Source organism: Astyanax mexicanus, chromosome 6 (assembly GCF_023375975.1).
Source record: "Astyanax mexicanus isolate ESR-SI-001 chromosome 6, AstMex3_surface, whole genome shotgun sequence".
Lineage (NCBI taxonomy): Eukaryota > Metazoa > Chordata > Actinopteri > Characiformes > Acestrorhamphidae > Astyanax > Astyanax mexicanus.
This window is the reverse complement of record NC_064413.1, coordinates 13,142,624-13,147,880: the sequence shown is the minus strand read 5'-3', so window position 1 is coordinate 13,147,880 and position 5,257 is coordinate 13,142,624. Positions and strand designations below refer to the sequence as shown.

The window sequence follows — 5,257 nt, the reverse complement described above, 5'->3', positions numbered from 1 at the left end:
CGGTTTACGTTCCGGTAGTTAATGTGGGGACTACTGAAGTTCTTCTCCATCCGCATACCCGTTTGGGTTCTTTAAGTGCAGTCCAGGTTGTCAGCTTACCTTCTGGGGTTACTGAGGTTAGGTCCACCACTGCCACAGTGTCATCCCAAGTAGCTGTTAATTCTGCACAGGCTGGCGTAGAGAGTGTTGATTTGTCTGCTTTGCCTGATCAGGAACAGAAGGAGGTTAGATCCCTCTTACAGAAATATAGTTCCGTTTTCTCAGCTCATGAGGGTGATTTGGGTTGTACAAACCTAATCACACATGAAATCCCTTTATTGGATAGCGTGCCAGTGCGGCAGAGGTATAGACGCATTCCGCCATCTGAGTACGAACTGGTAAAGGCACACATTGATCCGCTTCTTGAGGCTCAGGTTGTGAGGGAGAGTAGCAGTCCCTACGCGTCCCCTATCGTACTAGTTAAAAAGAAGGATGGTACCTTGCGTATGTGTGTGGATTATCGGTTGCTTAATAGCAAGACACGCAAGGATGCTTTTCCTCTGCCTCGCATTGAGGAGAGTTTGGACGCACTTTCTGGAGCTCGCTGGTTTTCAACCTTGGACCTTGCCAGTGGGTATAATCAGGTCCCGGTAGCAGAACAGGACAAGGCTAAGACTGCTTTTTGTACACCATTTGGCCTATTCGAGTGGAACCGTATGCCCTTTGGACTCTGCAACGCTCCAAGTACTTTCCAAAGGTTGATGCAACGGATGTTTGGGGATCAGCAGTATCAATCACTACTTTTGTATTTGGATGATATTATTGTGTTTTCGTCCTCTGTTTCCCAGCATTTGCAGCGGCTGGAGGTTGTGCTTGGGCGCCTCCAAAAGGAGGGCTTGAAAGCTAAGCTAGAGAAATGTGTCTTTTTCCAACAGGAAGTGAGCTACCTGGGACATGTTATTTCCAGTAACGGAGTTTCTACTGATCCTGCTAAGATCGAGGCAGTAGCACAGTGGCAGCGTCCCGGCAACGTGTCAGAGCTGCGCTCCTTTTTAGGGTTTGCCAGTTATTACAGGCGCTTTGTGGAGGGATTTGCTCAATTAGCAGGCCCTTTACATAAGTTGGTGGCTACACTCGTAGGCACCAAAAGTAAAAAGGGGTTAGGACAGGCTTTGGGGATGGCTTGGACCCCCCAATGTGAAAACAGTTTCGAGGCTTTAAAGGGTAAGTTGGTTTCAGCTCCAGTTCTGGCATATGCAGATTTCTCGCTTCCCTTCATCTTGGAGATCGATGCTAGCCATAGTGGGCTGGGGGCTGTGCTCTCGCAAGAACGTGAAGGTGGTGTCCGGCCAGTGGCGTATGCCAGTCGAGGTCTTCGGCCCCCTGAGCGCAACATGGTCAACTATAGTTCCATGAAGTTGGAATTTCTTGCGCACAAGTGGGCCATGACAGAAAAGTTTCGTGAGTACCTCTTGGGGCACAAGTGTGTGGTGTTTACGGACAATAATCCTTTGAGTTATCTTCAGTCGGCAAAACTAGGAGCGACGGAGCACCGATGGGCCGCGCAACTTGCAGCTTTTGATTTTCAAATAAAATATCGCTCAGGTCGCAGCAATGCCGATGCATTGTCCCGCCAGCATCCGCCAGGCCCTGGTCTGGAAGAATACCTCCCAGGTACCTCACTTCCTGTGCCAATCCAACAGGCCTCCCAGGTGGACCCCTTGATATCTGCGACGCAGACCGTGGTCTCGGTGCTCCCAGGTAGTAGTTCTTTAGATATCCGTTCCTTGCAGGACGCAGACTCTGTTCTTAAAGAGGTTTTGTCTTTTTGGGAAAAACAGGTTCAGCCCTCCCCTGCAGAGAGACGTCAGATCTCAAGACCAGCCATGGCACTGTTGCGTCAGTGGGACAGGCTGGTCGAGAAAGAGGGAGTGTTATATCGCCGGATGTTCAGGTCAGATGGTGGGGAGGAAAATCTCCAACTAATTTTGCCTGCAGTCCTTAAGCCAGAAATATTACGAAACTTGCATCAGGAGCATGGCCATCAGGGCATTGAGAGGACAACGGAATTGGTAAGGCAACGTTGCTATTGGCCAGGGATGTCTGCGGACATTAAACAGTGGTGCCAAGAGTGTGAGCGATGTCAAGTCGCCAAGGATTCTGGACGGGTACCCCACAGTTTCATGGGTCATTTGCTAGCATCTAGGCCTAATGAGATCTTGGCCATTGATTTTACCATGTTGGAGCCATCCCAAAATGGGCTGGAAAACATTCTTGTCATGACTGATGTGTTCAGTAAATATACCGTAGCAGTCCCCACTCGTGATCAGCGTGCCTCTACCGTGGCACAGGTTCTGCTTAAAGAATGGTTTTTCAAGTTTGGTGTTCCGAGTCGCATCCATTCTGATCAGGGGAGAAGTTTTGAGAGTTCTCTAATGCAGCAGTTCTGCCAATTATATGGGATTGAGAAGTCCCGGACAACCCCATACCATCCGGCTGGTAATGGGCAGTGCGAGCGCTTTAATAGAACGTTGCATAATCTTCTACGAACTTTACCGACTTCTCGGAAGCTGGACTGGGCGGCCCATTTGCCACAGGTAATCTTCTGTTACAACACTACTCCTCACCAGGGTACTGGAGAGTCCCCATACTTCCTGATGTTTGGTCAGGAACCTAGACTCCCCATAGATTTCCTGCTGGGTCGGGTACAGGATCCCATACCTGGGGAGATCCAGGACTGGGTGGTGGAACATCAGGCTAGGCTTAAGTTGGCATTTGAGGGGGCCCGTGAGCGACTTTTGATAGCTGCTGGTCGCCGGAAAGAACGGCATGACCAGCATGTTCGCGAGTCGCCCTTACAGGAGGGTCAGTTGGTTTACCTGCGAGATAATACTGTTCGGGGTCGCCACAAAATTCATGACGTATGGAGTTCTGTTGTTTATCAAGTGCTGAGGGCTCCTGTTGGGGAAGGAGCAGTTTATACAGTTGCTCCAGTAAATGACCTATGTAAGGTAAAGCACGTCCATCGTGACATGTTAAAAGCCCAAGTCCAGAAAGAGGCTCCTGTTCCTCCTCCTAGGGTTTCTCCACCACAAGTCCCAGTAGCACCTTTGGATACCTCCAGTGATGAAGACCTTTGGTTATTGGTATCAGAAACCAGATCAACGGCTTTTCCAGTACCTGCCCTTAGTGCTTCAGGTCCTACAGGGCTTCCTATGGTGGTACCTGCAGGAGATGGTCAGATTTCAGATGCTCCTATTGTGCCCGAAAGAGCTCAGCCTTTGGATTCTTTGTTGCCTGTAGTGTCTCAGCCTTGTTCTAGCCAGTCATCATTGCGTCGTACTTCACGTTCTACGGCTGGTCAGCATTCTAATGTTTATCGTCTTCCACGTTCTGTAGGTGTGGAGAATATGGTTGAATCCCAAGGCTCGGTTTTGAATGCACACTCAGCTTTGTTTAGACCCTGGCGGTAGTCCCTTTTTGTTGCATTAATTTCATCGTCGGGACGACGATGCAAAATGGGGGGGTAGATTGTAGCAGGAGGGGTTTTGTTTACCCCACCTACATTTCTTCATTTAATAATGGTGTGCGGGCGCTTTAAGGTGCTGGGCGGGATTTCTATCCCCTATATATAGATGGGGGACCCTTATTTGGTGTGCGCTTCCTGTCCCCCACTCCTCTCTCTCCCGGAGCGTCTCACTTCCGGTCCAGCGGCATTCAGCTTGGTTGATTTAGCGCGGTTTTTGGCTCACTTCCAAAGAAGGTATTTGTGGCTACAGTAGTTTGTTATAACCTTACTGTGTGACTTGATTAACTCATTAGCACATTTTACTTGTAGACTTGAAGATTTTCGGCTGTTTTGCCGGCCCAGCAGCGTTGTATTGTGCTCTTGTGGGTCTAGTTTCACTTTCAGTTTCATAAGGTAGGTCTGCTTTGCTTATTTTGTTAGTTTGAGCGTGATTTTAGAATTACAGCTGACTTGCTCTTTTGGATTGGGGGTAGGGATAGCGGCCGTGTGGCTGTGCTGTTGCCGTGCTGTAGCTGATCGTCTGCTGTGGCCATTTCCTGTGTCTGCCGTGCCATTTTCTGCTAGCTGCTGTTTGCTGCACCAGCTGTGATTTCCAGTGGTGTTGTCTGCTCTCTGCACTCTAACCCTGATTGATTGGGGAAACTGCATGCTGTATGTTTTCTCACCCAGACTGTGCTGATTGTGGCTTTTAGCTTCTCACAGTGCTGCTGTTTTGTTTCTCTATTTTTGTTGTTAATTTTCTTTTGCTATTTTCTGTCTTATTCATTCTTTGTTTTGGATTATTATATCTTTGTTTAAATTTGGTTTCTGTTTTGCCTGAGTTTGTATTCTATTTTTATAATTTTGCTTTGCGTTATCAACCCTAACTATCTGTGGCTTCTTTTTGTTTTGTATGGAATTAGGGTTGATTTCTTATTGACTACTTTTTCATTTATGATTTGGTGTCTTGTCATTTATTAAGTATTTCTCATTTGTTTCATATATTTGATTTCTTTATAATTTGAGTTTGAGTGTTGGTTAATTTGGTGGGATTATTTTATTTTGAAGATTAGTGCAGTCAGTCGACTGCACTTTCCTGATTTTTGTATTTTGTGTTTGGATTACTTTAATTTGGGTTAATTTTGGTTATTTGGACTATCTTCTCTTTCTTCTGTTTAGCAGAACTGTGTGTGTGTGTGTGTGTGTTGTGGTGGTTGTACTGTGGTGTGGTAAAGAGGGGCTGCGAGAGACCAGGACTAAATAAGATAAGTGTTTTTCTCTTTTATATAGTTGTCGTAATTAATTGTGTAGTTTTAATTTGAAATATAGTTCTGGTAAAATTATTAGTGGTCTCTCCCCTCTACCATTTGCCATACTTAATTTTGTTTCTTTTTTTGGCTGGACAGGAGCTGCGGGCCAAAGCGACAGAGCTTGGGGTGTGGAGTATCTTTTCACCATTCTGTAGTGTAGAGCACTTGGTGTTTGAGATATGCAGTGCAGTCACGTGTGGTGTGTGTAGTGTAGGTGACCTCGTATCCTTTTTCTGCTCCTTTCTGCTGCGGTAAGCCCTCAGTCCAGTCCTGGCCTGAGTCTTAATATTAATTTGTCTGTCCAGTGTTTGTGTGTGTGTGTGAATGTTTTAAAAATAATTGTTAATAAAATTGTTTAAATATTTGGAACTCTGTCTCTGGTCTCAAAGTGTCCTAGATCTGCGTGTCTTTAATTTTCTTGGCTTTAAGGGCCAGTTATATTTCCTAGGGGTGAAATTCC

At 46.5% G+C, this 5,257-nt stretch overlaps 1 long non-coding RNA gene across 1 annotated transcript; it reads left to right on the top strand.

Annotated features, from left to right (window-relative positions):
* The first annotated feature begins 2,828 nt into the window (after nucleotides 1-2,828).
* Nucleotides 2,829-4,826, top strand: LOC125802386 (uncharacterized). Its single transcript, XR_007439450.1, has 2 exons — nucleotides 2,829-3,901; nucleotides 3,982-4,826. It is a non-coding gene; the product is annotated as an uncharacterized LOC125802386 (long non-coding RNA).
* The last annotated feature ends 431 nt before the right edge of the window (nucleotides 4,827-5,257 follow it).